We start from the raw sequence: 15,666 nt of genomic DNA, 5'->3' as shown, positions 1-15,666 counted from the left end.
CCCCCCTTCCCGTTTAGGGTTCATTCTGATATAAGCACAAAATAGTTGACCAACATATATACTAGATCATAATAGCTATGAATCTAACTAAGCTCCTTTAAGCTTATTTAAGCTTCATTTAATGTAATGACTTTGTTGTGACCTGTTTGTAGGGCAGATCTCCCATGGATAACTTCAATAAGAATTGTGATTAAATTATATTTACATTCTTAAGTTCTTTTCAGTGGTTAGTCCTCATTAACCTTCATGAATGAGTGGCATTTTATTGTCCCATGTTGTTTTTTTAGTTCTGTATTAGTATCAACAACTTAAATTCATGTTTTATTCTTTTTCCCCCCTAATTTTTTCTTAATTAACTTTGTAAATTTCCCAGATAGTCATAAAATGCAGGCTGCTGTCAGGTCACTTCATGCAATTTTCTTATTGGCTAACTTAAATTGTGGCTCATAAATAGTATTGATTGATTGATTGATCTATTTTATTTATTTATTTTTAATACAGAACTGAAAGAATCACATTGGAGAATGCATGTAAAGTAACTTTTGCAACAAGGTTAATCTTTTTTATCTAAAAGAAACAAATTTTGCATTATTGCACACATTCTCACTTTTTCTATCTAAATGTGACAGATGATTATAAAACATTCACCTACCTAACTTTAATTCTGGGTCCACACAAATATTTTTACCTTATAAATGTCTGGGGAAAAAATGAAATGATACTTAAATTCTTTTCTTCTGTATCTTATCAATGTAGAATTAAACATTATAGTCCAATTAAAATTAAATTAAATGTGCATTTAAATGTCTCCGTTTCAAGCAGGACATTTGTGAGGCACCTGCGTGGTTCACTCGGTTGAGCTTCTGACTTTGGCTCAGGTTATGATCTCAACGTCCATGGGTCCGAGCCCCTGCATCAGACTATGCGCTGACAGCTTGGAGACTGGAGCCTGCTTGGGATTCTGTATCTCCCTCTCTCTGTGCCCCTCCCCTGCTCATGCTCTGTCTCTTGCCCTCAAAAATAAATTTTTTTTAAAAAAGCAAGACATTTGTTTTATTTGTATGTATTTAGTATCTTATCAAATTATATATGTAATTTTAAATATGTATATAAGCATATGTATGCACATATAAAATTGAGGTGTAAAATAAATGCTTTAAGCTGTTCTAGATATTATTATGGTATAGATTTTTTTTTAATTTACTTATTTAAATTCAAGTTATTTTACGTACAGTTAGTATTGGTTTCAGGAGTAGAACACAGTGATTCATTGCTTACATGTAACACTAAGTGCTCATCCCAACAAGTACTCTCCTTAATGCCCATCACCCATTTAGCCCAACCCTCCCACCCAAATCCCCTCCAGTTTAGGTATTTTTTAATTGCCCATTTCATGCCTACTCTTTGCCATGTGCTTTGAATTTATTTTTAGGAATTTTTAGAACCCTGAAAGAGAAGTATTATTATCACTAATTTAAAGATTTGGAAACTGAGACTTAAAAAGTTTAGCTGTTTGACTTTGATTTATTAAAAATGGCTTTTTCTAAAAGATTTAGATTTCATTGCTTTATAATTAAGAAATATGATAGCTGCTCCAGTATATGAAATAATGCTTTTCAGCTTACTAATGAAATTCAAGTTCAAGAACTTCTGTGTTTATTTTAGTCTTCACAACTTCTCTAATCATAGTGATTACCATTTCTAGAGATAATATTTAACTGATCTTTAAAAAAATGATAAACATAGTTGCAAAGATAGTACTCCATTTCTTAAGAATTTTCTTTCATCAGTTCAATTTATTTATTGGCATGCCAGAAGTTTATGGTTTTCTTCTCTCCATTGAAAACATTTCATTCTTATATTGTTTTTCATTGAGCTTCTATTTAATAATTTAATTGGTATAACTTTAAATAACAAATGGAGTAAAAAAGATATTAATCAATTTTAATTACCTATGTTTACTCCATAGCACTTTTATTAAACATCAAATACAGTATATTTCCTAATTTGATGTTATTGTGGCATACTATGATTATGTCACATGAAAGATAATATCAATATGCCTATTTTTACAGAAGGCTATCATTTACAAATCTGTCATGTTTAAGCAGTCATTTTCTATGTTGCTAAAAGTAGTAAATAAACGTACATTTTAATGATTGTAGGGAGCTATAAAAAATAAATATCATTAAATATCTTTTTAAAAATTTTTGCTCCCAATGTATTTTAATAGCAGATAGATAGTCTTCAACAACCATTAACAAGAATACTGTGACATAATTTGGCAAATGTGTAGAATAAGGGATGTCTTATTGAACAATATCCCCAGTACATTTTAAATATAAATAAAATAAGAAAGATGTAACAAATTGAGGAGTAAAAATCCAAAAGTGGTTTCCTTTTCATTATTTGAAATATTAAAGAGAGGTTAAGTGTGAACGTCACACTTTCTTTACTACACAATGATGCTAATAAACCTGGGAATTGTTAAAAAAATTTTTAATGGAAAATATCATTCTCTCATGCATACAACATAACAGAATGCAGAAGCATTCAATATACACGTTGAAATGTGTTTTACAATATCCTAATATAATTTCACAATGAAGGATTTTTCTAGACCTTTGTGTGAGTGGAGAGATTCACCATAATTAAAAGAGAAACAGTTAATAGAGCCCTCCCCCTGAAAATAGGGAGGCCTTTATTTATTAAAATACTTTAGCCTTATGTTTAATAATTATAGAACCCTTATAATATGCTAGAAATAGTATTATCAATATTAGATGCTTTAACTTAATACCCATATTGCTTTTTTGTGGTAGTATTATTATTATCACAATTTAAAGATGAAGAATTGAAGTGAGCAGCAGGAGGGTATTAAGTAATTCATTCAGAAGGCTTAGAAATGGGTAAGGCCAGGAATTAACCCCAGGATAATGGTTTCAGAATCTGATATTATAAATACTGTGCATTCCTGTACAAAAAAATAGAGAGGTATGCATGGATCAGCAAGTTGCTGTAACACTCTAGTCTATGCTTCTCCTTATCCAATCGTTGATTCTTTTCTGAAGTTGGACTTCCGCCAATGTTTTCACCCTTCAGTTCATGAAATGGCAGTTGACGTGGCTTTTTTTTTTTTTTTTGGATCTCCTTTTTTTTTTTTAAACTCTGTCTTATCAACCTGATTATTGTATTTTCTGCATCAGAACTCTCTCAGGGGACACAGATACAGAAATATTGCTGAATGGTCTCTTTCTAGGAATGGTGTCAATATATAACATACATACATTCAGACATATATACAAACCCGTATCCTCTCCTTGCATGGGATAAATATTGTGGCAATGAGGGCTTTTGCACTGGGGTTTGGCTTCTTGAGTTTACACCTTACTCTTCCATTCACATGAGTCAACTTGGGCTATTTTCTTAAAATCTCCACCCCTCATTTTACTATCCATTAAGTGAGGTTAATAACAGCACATTCCTCAGTAGATAATTGTAGTATAACATTAGTTAATGATTGTAATGCTGATATGGAAAGGGTGGAATACATTAAAATGGCTCTGTAAATTTCATAATTATTGTATTACATTAAATTTTGTAATTACTATATGGTAAGAGGCATACATTCCTAACAATAGTATTATAAGGAATGTCCTGATATATTGCAGATGTAGAATTTTTAGTTTCAGGTAGGATACATAGTGGCTAATATCACACATAATGTTGAATGTCTGAGCCAGTCTTTCTGATGCCAGTATTCATTTATTTTTTAAATGAGACATAATTCACTTACAAACTTCATTATTTTAAAGTGTAAAGTTCAGTGTGTTTTTTAAACTGATATTTCACCATCGTCTAATTTCAGAATATTTCATCTCCAAAAGAAACCCCATACTCATTTTCAATCAGCTGCCTACTCACCATTCCCCCCGGATATAGGCAAAATAAATCTACTTTCTATCTACAAGGATTCTGGACACTTAATATAAACGAAATCATACCATATGTGGCCTTTTGTGTCTTGCTTCCTTCACGCTGCATATTTTCAAGGTACGTTCATGTTGCAGCATGTATTCATATTTTATTCCTTTTGTTTATTCATCAGCTGATGAGGATTTGGGATGCTTCACCTGTTTATTATGAATAATGCTGCTACAAACATTCAAATACAAATTTTCACATAGTCATATATATAATTTCAGTTGGAGGGGTCAGTAGACCTAGCAGTAAATTTGCTGGATCATATGGTAACTCTATATTTAAGTTTCTGTAGAAATGCCAAATTGTTTTCCAAATAACCGTACCAATAACATTACAACCAAAAATAAATGGAGGGTTTTCCTTTCTCTACATTTTCCTTACACTTGTTTTACCATAAGTTTTCTAGTAGCCACCCCAATGGCTGTGAAGTGGTACTGAATTTTCACTCTCTTGATAGTGTCCTTTGAAGCATAAGGTTTTCATGTTGACGAGGTCCAGTTTATCTGCATTTCTTTTGTGGCCCCTGCCTTATGTGTCACATCTAAGATTCTACTGCATATCCAAAGTCATGAAGATGGACCTTTATGTTTTCTTTAAAGACTTTTTTTTTTAATTTTAGTACTTACATTTAGGCCTTTGATGCATTGAGTTAATTTTTATACGAAGTATGAAATAGTAGTCCCAATTCATTCTTTGAATGGGGATATCCAATTGTCCCAAATGATTTCTTGAAGGAACTCCTTTCCCTATTGAATTGTTCTTGCCATCCCTGTAAAAAATTAATTTTTCATAAATATCCAGAGTTTATTCTGGACTCCATGTTCTCTTCCGTTAATCTGTCTATCCTTATACCAGAAATACACTTTATTGATTATTGTAGGTCTATGGTAATATTTTAAATTAGGATATCTGAGTTCTTCAATTTCATCTTTTTTAAGATTGATTTGTCTTTTGGGGTCCTTTGCATTTCCTTATGAATTTTAGTTTGTGAATTTCTATGAAAAAGACATCTGGGATTTTGATATGGATTACAATGAATATATAGCTCAATTAGGGAAATTTCACCATTTAACAATATTAAAACTTCTAAATCATTAATATGGAATGCCTTTCCATTTTCTTTTTTAAGGTCTCCTTTAATTACCCTAACAATATTGATTGATTGTTTAGTGATTTTTATCAACTAATTCTGCAAAGTCTACATTCTTTATCTTATGGGCCCACTGAAATCTATGCTTAGTAGCCTGGTGGTCAGGGCACTACTGGGCAGAAATTTTGTTAAACATGTGCAAACAATAGATCTCTTTACTCTGTGCCAAAGTGGTTTTGTTGTTGGTGTTGTTTTCTTTCTTTCTTTCTTTCTTTCTTTCTTTCTTTCTTTCTTTCTTTCTTTTTTTCTTTTAGGGCATGTCTTCAACACTCAACTAGTTGATTGATAATTCTGCCTACTCTTCTCTTCCTGCATGCATTGGGATTCAAGGTCAAGCAGAGCTGAAACTTTAGGGCTTTCTCAGGTGTTTCTTAAGCTTGTTCAGGGCCTTGGGTATGCACAAAATTATATGCACGCATATGGACTTCTAGGTTCCCAGAAAATAAATCAGATTCTTTCAAAGCCCACATAGATATCAAACCCCTCAGATTTTGGTTTTAAGCTTTTTCATTGGCCTGCTATTTCCTCCAACAGCATTATCTACAACCTTAGGAAGCTGCAAAGTTAAACAAATACCTTAAACAATTTTTTATAAATGCTTCTGGAAAAACAGCTTTTGTCCTGGATGACTTCCAAGTCAGAGAAAATAAATGGGATATGAAACTGGGATCTTTCAAGGAACTACCACACAAAAAACAATAATTTTCTGAGAATGTAGTTTTGAAGGCGATCCAACCTTGCTCATCTGCCTTCATTGGTTGCAAAGCCGATGATTTTCACTATATTTGCAGGCTGTTGGTGTTAAATCATATATATGTGTGAATGTTTATGTATGTATGTGTATTTATAATACAGGAGATGAATAGATGGAGAAAGAGAGAGAAACAGATATATATTCTTACTTAATCTTCTTTAAAGTCTGAACCAAGAGTATCTAAAAAGGTCAAAATAACAAACTTCTATTTTTCCATCTATGTATTCCTGTGAAGCTATTTATTTTTTACCACTTATTGGTCCCTATATCTGTTTCTGTTACCTGTTGTCTCTTGTGTCTGTGTCACAGCAAGAAGGAAAGTTAGAAAGAAAAAAAGAAGAAGAAAGAAAGAAATATGCCAGAGTAAGTTAGAAAACTAAGTAACTGTAGGGAAAATCTAATTTTTTAAAGCTGCTTGTCTATAATCTAATATTGTGACTTATATATTTTTATCATGGATCCATACTACGTTGAGTTCAAGAAAATATCCCAAAGTGCCTTGCACATGCATCAAACTACAGTCATCTACCTTGTGGGTATGTGTGTATGTGAGTGAGTGTGTATGTGTGTATGTGTGTTTATAGAAAAATCTTTCCAATTCAATATTTATAAATCACTTACTCTTTACTGGTGTCATTTTCAAACCCAAATGAAGAGGTCAAGGGCCATGGCACTACATATATATTTAATGATATGTTAGATATGTACTATCTGAGTTTTTTATTCTCTGTATGAGTCTTCATTTGTTTATAAACTGAGGTTTGGGATGAACTTCAATTGCAAAACGGCATGGGTTAAGCAACAGGTTTCACTGAGGAAAGTAAACTCACAAATTGAGGGTCAGAAAAAAGAGGTGTTAGGGCACAGGTTCCCTTATTGTCTTATCATCCCACATCTTGGAGCCAGGGTAAAAGTAGACTCCCAGTATGGTTCTATATTCTAGTGCAAGAACTACTAACACCACCATATTGCTCCCCTTTATGGCAAAGCATGAAAGCAGCTTTGATAAGTCACGTAAAAATCGGGCTGCTTGACACCAAGCAGTCTAACTATGGGTGTCAATTGTTTGAGAGTTGTCAGGGAATGCTAGCTACTCTGTTCCTGAGGACTTGGGCAAAAGGATGTTAGAGTCTCAGTGTGGGGTTAAAAAAATCCAATGGGAATATTATCTTAAGTGCACTCCCTTCTGGAGGAAGGGCAGAAAGATTCCTCCAGTACCAGGTAGCTCATTTCCCAGGTAACCTAGAGTGAGCCCTCAGGGTCATGTTAGACAATTCCATTTACTGAGCTATCTTGAATCTGTTGCTTCTGCCAATCAAACTCAACATTTCAAATGACATTAAAAAATTGAACAATTTTTGTTTCCACTTTATTTTCCTTTTAGTAACTGACCTAGTTAAATGGGGACTGTCACTAATGTCAGTCTAAGATAGTAGATTTTTGATAGGGCTAGTAGGTCATGCCATTTCATTTAGAGTTTACTCTCCATGGTGTATGCAATTGTTTTTGAATGACATGATAAAAATGTTTTCCAACCTTAAGAAATTAGAGATCAAATAAAAAATATGTAGTTGTCAGTAACAACTTTATATTGGAAAGTGTTATTGCCAAAAAATAACTCGGATAGATACAACTATCTTTTTGGAATTACAAGATTACAGAGACCTAATTCAGTTAAATTGAAATGAGCCAAATGGTTGGTCATATCTCTTACTAGTGATTTTTTGGAAAGGAGTCTCACAAATGTTTCATATCTATCACATCCATGCTATACTTCTCTTCAGTCTCCATTGTTTCAAAAAAACACCATTTGAAGTTGAAATATTTATGACTGCAATTTAAGCAAAATTAGATATTTAGCAACTTATTCAGTCAAATAACAAAGAACAAGGCTTTTTAGTTCCTATTTTATTCCATCCTCAATTAACTTTCTGTCCTCTAATTTTAAATTGCAGCAATATCCACTTAGGACTACTACTTCCCTTACTGTTTTATTCTTTAGTGCTATCACCACTGCTCTGACTCAAACTTGTTATTTTCCTGGTTAATTCTGAGGTTTAAGTGTAATGATTTCCCTGGTGCACATACTTGTGTCTTCTTTATATTTATGAACAGCATCTGCTATTTCTATGGTTGTCTACATTTTTTTCACTTGAAAGTTTCTGGAAAAATGAACCTATATACACAAAATTCTTCTGAAAAATATGTTAACAAATGTCCCACCTTGTTGACTCAGTGATTGGCAGTTAACAGAAGCTGGCCAATACATAATGTCCCTGCATGAATAGAGATTCATCCACGGGAACTGGACACAGGGAAGAAATATTCAGAATCCTCTTATGGGGATTGATGTGAATGTAAGAAAATAGAGAATCTTCCATGATATTACAGTTTTAAAGAACATAAATGTATATGGATTCAGTGTATATGCTCTCTACTATACTATTAGGGTCTCCATTAAAAAAAGCGAGTAGAGAGTGTACAGGAAGATGGCGGTGTAGGAGGACACTGGGCTCACCTCGTCCTGCTGATCACTTAGATTCCACCCACATCCGCCTAAATAACCTAGAATACCATCAGAAGACTAGTAGAATGGACTCTCTGGAGCCAAGCGTAGACAAGAGGCCCACGGAAGAGGGTAGGAAGGGCGGAGAGGCAGTGCATGCTACACAGACTGGCAGGAGGGAGCTGGGGCCCTCCCCAGGAGGGGCAGCCCGCCTGGCAAGACAGAGCCCCCGAAGTCTGGCTTGCAAAAGCGGAGGGGCTGGACTGTGTGAGTTCTGACAGCCAGCGGAACTTAACATCTGGAATGTTAAAAGTCAACAGCTCTGCTCTCAGAGAGTGGGGAGAGAGAAAGGACGCCGGGAGGGAGAGTTGTTGAGCCCCAGAAGACAGAGCTCAGCTCGGCAAGGGAACAAAGGCACTGGCAAGCACCATCTCCCTCTCCCATCCCCCAGCCAGAATTCCAAAAGGAACCAGTTTCCATCACCGAACTTGCTTGCACCTCGCATATCCCCAACTATGTGATTCTGTTGATTCATCCCTCCCAGGGGTCTGCCTCCCTCCCAGTGATACAGGGCCTCTCCCCATGGGAACAAAGAGGACAAAGCAAGCTAAGTCTGCCCCTTCCACCCCTGTACACCTTAAAGATCCACCCCAACTATTATGACAGATCCCATTGAAGCAGCACCACAATCCTGGCAGTGTGCAAGTAGCTCAGGCAGGGGTCATACCACTCCACAGTGAGTCCTGCCCCCGACAGAGGGGAAGATAAGGTACACACCAGTCTGACTGTGGCCGCAGCGATGGGCTGGGGGCAGACATCGGGTCTGACTGAGAGCAACGCCCACCAACACAAGTTACTGCCCACAGCACAGGGGAAGGGCCCTGCAGTATGGAGCCACTGCAGGGACTATCCAAAATGATGAAATGGAAGAATTCTCCTCAAAAGAAACTCCAGGAAGTAGAGACAGCTAACGAATTGATCAAAAACGATTTAAACAATATAATGGAACAAGAATTTAGAATAGCAGTCATAAAATTAATCGCTGGGCTTGAAAAAAGCATAAAGGACAACAGAGAATCTATTGCTACAGAGATCAAGGGACTAAAAAATAGACATGATGAATTAAAAAATGCTATGAATGAGGTACAAAATAAAATAGAGGTGGCTACAGCGTGGAATGAAGAGGAAGAGGGGAGAATAGGTGAACTAAAAGATAAAATTATGGAAAAAGAGGAAGCTGAGAAAAAGATTAAAAAAAACCTAGGAGTAAGAGGGGAGAATTAGAGAACTAAATTATGCAATCAAATGGAACACTATCCGAATCATAGGAATTCCAGAAGAAGAAGAGAGAGAGAAACGGGCTGAAGGTGTATTTGAACAAATCAGAGCTGAGAATTTCCCCAACATGGGGAAGGAAACAGGCATTATAATCCAAATGGCACAGAAAACGCCCTTCAGACGTAACTTGAATCAAACTTCTTCATGACACATCATAGTGAAACTGGCAAAATACAAGGATAAAGAGAGAATTCTGAAAGCAGCTAGGGATAAACAGGCCCTAACTTACAAAGCTAGACACATAAGGGTAGTAGCAGACCTATCTACTGAAACTTGGCAGGCCAGAAAGGAATGGCAAGAAATCTTCAATGTGAAAACAGAAAAAATATGCAGCTAAGAATCCTTTATCCAGCAAGTCTGTCATTCAGAATAGAAGGAGAGATAAAGGTTTTCCCAAATAAACAAAAACTGAAGGAATTCGCCACCACTAAACCAGCCCTACAAGAGATCCTAAGGGGGACTCTGTGAGTGAAATGTTGCAAGGACCACAAAGTATCAGAGACACCACTACAAGCATGAAATCTACAGATAACACAATGATTCTAAACCCATATCTTTCAATAATAACACTGAATGTAAATGGACTAAATGCTCCACCCAAAAGACATAAGGTATAAGAATGGATCAAAAAACAAGACCCATCTATTTGCTGTCTACAAGACACTCATTTTAGACCTGAGGACACCTTCTGATTGAGAGTGAGGGGATGGAGAACTATCTATCATGCTACTGGAAATCAAAAGAAGGCTGGAGTAGCTATACCTAACACAGAAAAACTAGACTTTAAATTAAAGGCTGTAACAAGAGATGAAGAAGAACATTATATAATAATTACAGGGTCTATCCATCGGGAAGAGCTAACAATATAAATGTCTCTGTGCCAAATATGGGAGCCCCCAAATATATAAAACAATCACAAACATAAGCAACCTTATTGATAAGAATGGGGTAATTGCAGGAGACTTTAACACTCCACTTACAGAAATGCATAGATCATCTAGACACATGCTCAATAAAGAAACAAGGGCCCTGAATGATACATTGGATCAGATGGACTTCACAGATACATTTAGAACTCTGCCTCCCAAAGCAAAAGAGCATACTTTCTTCTCAAGTGCACATGGAACATTCTCCAAGATAGATCATATACTAGGTCACAAAACAGCCCTTCATAAGTATATAAGAATTAAGATCATACCATGCACACTTTCAGACCACAATGCTATGAAACATGAAATCAACCACAGGAAAGTCTGGAAAATCTCCAAAAGCATGGAGGATAAAGAACACCCTACTAAAGAATGAATGGGTCAACCAGGCAATTAGAGAAAAAATTAAAAAATATATGGAAACAAATGAAAATGAATATACAACAATCCAAACATTTTGGGATGCAGCAAAGGCACTCCTGAGAGGAAAATACATTGCAATCCAAGCCTATCTCAAGAAACAAGAAAAATCCCAAATACAAAATCTAACAGCACACCTAAAAGGAAATAGAAGCAGAACAGCAAAGACACCCCAAATCCAGCAGAAGAAGAGAAATAATAAAGATCAGAGCAGAAATAAACAATATAGAATCTAAAAAAACTGTAAAGAAGATCAGTGAAACCATGAGTTGTTTTTTTTTTTAAAGATACACAAAATTGATAAACCTCTAGCCAGGCTTTTGAAAAAGAAAAGGGAGATGACCCAAATAGATAAAATCATGAATTAAAATGGAATTATTACAACCAATCCCTCAGAAATACAAGCAATTATCAGGGAATACTATGAAAAATTATATGCCAACAAACTAGACAACTTGGACGAAATGGACAAATTCCTAAGTACCCACAAACTTCCAAAACTCAAACAGGAAGAAATAGAAAAACTGAAGACACCCATAACCAGTGAGGAAATTGAATTAGTTATCAAAAATCTCCCAACAAATAAGAGTCCTGGACCAGATGTCATCCCTGGGGAATTCTACCAGACATTTAAAGCAGAGATAATACCTATCCTTCTCAAGCTGTCCCAAAAAATAGAAAAGGAAAGAAAACTTCCAGAGTCATTCTATGAAGCCAGCATTACTTTGATTCCTAAACCAGACAGAGACCCAGTAAAAAAAGAGAACTACAGGCCAATATCCCTGATGAATATGGATGCAAAAATTCTCAACAATATACTAGCAAATTGAATTCAACAGCATATAAAAAGAATTAGTCACCATGATCAAGTGGGATTCATTCCTGGGATGCAGGGCTGGTTCAACATTCGCAAATCAATCAATGTGATACATCACAGTAACAAAAGAAAAGAAAACTACTATACAATCCTGTCAATCGATGCAGAAAAAGCATTTGACAAAATTCAGCATTCTTTCTTAATAAAAACCTTTGAGAAAGTCGGGATAGAAGGAACATATGTAAACATCATAAAGCCATTTATGAAAAGTCCACAGCTAATATCATCCTCAATGGGGAAAAACTGAGAGCTTATTCCCTGAGATCAGGAACACGACAGGGGTGTCCACTCTCACCACTGTTGTTTACCATAATGTTGGAAGTTCTAGCATCAGCAATCAGACAACAAAAGGAAATCAAAGGCATCAAAATTGGCAATATAAAGTCAAGCTTTCACTTTTTGCAGATGACATGATATTATAAATGGAAACACCAACAGACTCCACCAAAAGTCTGCTAGAACTGATACATGAATTCAGCAAAGTCACAGGATACAAAATCAATGTACAGAAATCAGTTGCAGTCCTAACACTAATAATGAAGCAACATAAATACAAATGAAGAAACTGATCCCATTCACAATTGCACCAAGAATCAGAAAATACCTGGGAATAAACCTAACCAAAGATGTAAAAGATCTGTATGCTGAAAACTATAGAAAGCTTATGAAGGAAATTGAATAAGATATAAAGAAATGGAAAAACATCCCATGCTCATGGACTGGAAGAATAAATATTGTTAAAATGTCAATACTACCCAAAGCAATCTACACATCCAATGCAATACCAATCAAAATTGCACCAGCATTCTTCTTGAAGCTAGAACAAGCAATCTTAAAATTTGTATGTAACCACAAAAACCCTGAATAGCCAAAATAATATTTAAGAAGACGACCAAAGTGGGAGGCATCACAATCCCAGAATTTAGCCTCTACTACAAAGCTGTAATCATTAAGACAGCATGGTATTGGCACAAAAACAGACACATAGACCAATGGAATAGAATAGAAACTCCAGAATTGGACCCACAAAAGTATGGCCAACTAATCTTTGACAAAGCAGGAAAGAACATCCAATGGAAAAAAGACAGTCTCTTTAACAAATGGTGCTGGGAGAATTGGACAGCAACATGCAGAAGAATGAAACTGGACCGCTTTCTTACACCATTCACAAAAATAAACTCAAAATGGATAAACGACCTGAATGTGAGACAGGAAACCATCAAAACCCTAGAGGAGAAAGCAGGAAAAGACCTCTCTGACCTAAGCCACAGCAATTTCTTACTTGACACATCTGCAAAGGCAAGGGAATTAAAAGCAAACATGAACTATTGGGACTTGATGAAGATAAAAAGCTTCTGTACTGCAAAGGAAACAACACAACTAAAAGGCAACTGATGGAATGGGAAAAGATATTTGCAAATGACATATCGGACAAAGGGCTAGTATCCAAAATCTATAAAGAACTCACCAAACTCCACACCTTAAAAACAAATAATCCAGTAAAGAAATGGGCAGAAGACATGCATAGACACTTCTCTAAAGAAGACATCCAGATGGCCAACAGGCACATGCAAAGATGCTCAACGTCACTCCTCATCAGGGAAACACAAATCAAAACCACACTGAGATACCACCTCACGCCAGTCAGAGTGGCTAAAATGAACGAATCAGGAGACTATAAATGCTGGACAGGATGTGGAGAAACAGGAACCCTCTTGCACTGTTGGTGGGAATGCAAACTGGTGCAGTCACTCTGGAAAACAGTGTGGAGGTTCCTCGAAAAATTAAAAATAGACCTACCCTATGACCCAGCAGTAGCACTGCTAGGAATTTACCCAAGGGATATAGGAGTGCTGATGCATAGGGGCACTTGTACCCCCATGTTTATAGTAGCACTTTCAACAATAGCCAAATTATGGAAAGAGCCTAAATGTCCATCAACTGACGAATGCATGAAGAAATTGTGGTTTATATACACAATGGAATACTACTTGGCAATGAGAAAGAATGAAATATGGACTTTTGTAGCAACGTGGATGGAACTGGAGAGTGTTATGCTAAGTGAAATAAGTCATACAGAGAAAGACAGATACCATATGTTTTCACTCTTATGTGAATCCTGAGAAACTTAACAGAAGACCATGGGGGAGGGGAAGAAAAAAAAGGTTAGAAAGGGAGGGAGCCAAAATATAAGAGACTCTTAAAAACTGAGAACAAACTGAGGGTTTATTGGGGGTGGGAGGGAGGGGAGGCTGGGTGATAGGTTTTGAGGAGGGCACCTGTTGGGATGAGCACTGGGTGTTGTATGGAAGCCAATTTGACAATAAATTTCATATTAAAAAAAAGCGAGCAGATGGAAAGGGGAAGATTTTTTTCAACTTAAAATTCTGATTTATCTGAAATAAGGTAAAGCAGTTATCCTAAGTCTCCATTAAATCAATGTGACTTGGACTCCAGTCTCTTGCAACTGAACTTTCATGCTTTACTCATCTTGCCATGTGGACCAATATTAACTCATCCCACTGTGGGACCCTGAATATAGCTTTGATTCTAAAATAGTTGAAGATGAGTTACCTTGAGGGGGGAATTTTTTTGCCCCTAACTACAGTGAAGAGACTTTCAACTTCTTTCAATATTGTTACTACCCATAGCCAAAGTTATTAAATTTTTAGAAGAGACTATCAATTTGGTGAGCATGTGCTTTCTTAAAATAAAAGTAATAGAAATGATAAAGAAAGAGAAGAGATCTCTAAGAGCTCTAGAAGAAAAAAAAAATGTAACCCTACAAAAATAAACTGTATGTAACTTCAAGACTCCATAAAGCACATAACAGAATAATGGTAACAGAGCATATAATAACCAAAGACTGGCAAAGCACAGAGCTGTTGCAGGGGTAAAGTCATTCTTCAACATGGGATTCCAGATGGGCTTATAGGTTGGAATCCAAAAATACAGGAAGTATGGCTGAGACATAGACCATTTCTCAAAGTAATTATTTACAACAAGACCTATAGTTCATTGGGCCACACACAGTTATCCTACCCAAGATATTCATGACAGATTATGCTATTTTCTTTGAGTTTAAATTAAATCAATCATAACCTTTTTCTAAACAAAGTAGTAACACGCCTGGAAGAACTGTGGGGTGAACACAACATTAAAATTAGGCAGAACCCAATGTAAGAAAATATAACAGGAGATAAAAAATTCAATAAAATAATAACAGTTTCAACCAGGAATGAAGAAAATACCAAAATATTTTTAAACTTAAAAGTTTAAACTTACATGTGTGGTCACTTCCTTGCAATCATACATTTTATTTACATAAATGTCAGCCTGTCAAAATCCCTTACCATCTAATCTGAATCTAACATTAAGAAAATTATTTGTAGGGCGCCTGGGTGGCTGAGTTGGTTAAAAGCCAGACTTTGGCTCTGGTCACGATCTCATAGTTTGTGGGTTCAAGCCCTGCATCAGGCTCTGTGCTGACAGCTCACAGCCTGGAGCCTGTTTCGGATTCTGTGTCTCCCTCTCTCTCTGCCTCTCTCCTCTCATGCTCTCTCTCTCTCTCTCTCTCAAAATTAAATAAACACTAAAAACAATTTAAAAAAAGAAAATATTTGTACACACAAAAAATTACACATTTAGTAAGAAAACTTATGACAGCAATTTATTGTCATTGATATAGAATTGTATTAATAATATTAA

This window comes from Acinonyx jubatus, chromosome A1, assembly GCF_027475565.1.
Source record: "Acinonyx jubatus isolate Ajub_Pintada_27869175 chromosome A1, VMU_Ajub_asm_v1.0, whole genome shotgun sequence".
Taxonomy (NCBI): Eukaryota; Metazoa; Chordata; class Mammalia; order Carnivora; family Felidae; genus Acinonyx; species Acinonyx jubatus.
This window is presented reverse-complemented; position numbering follows the sequence as displayed.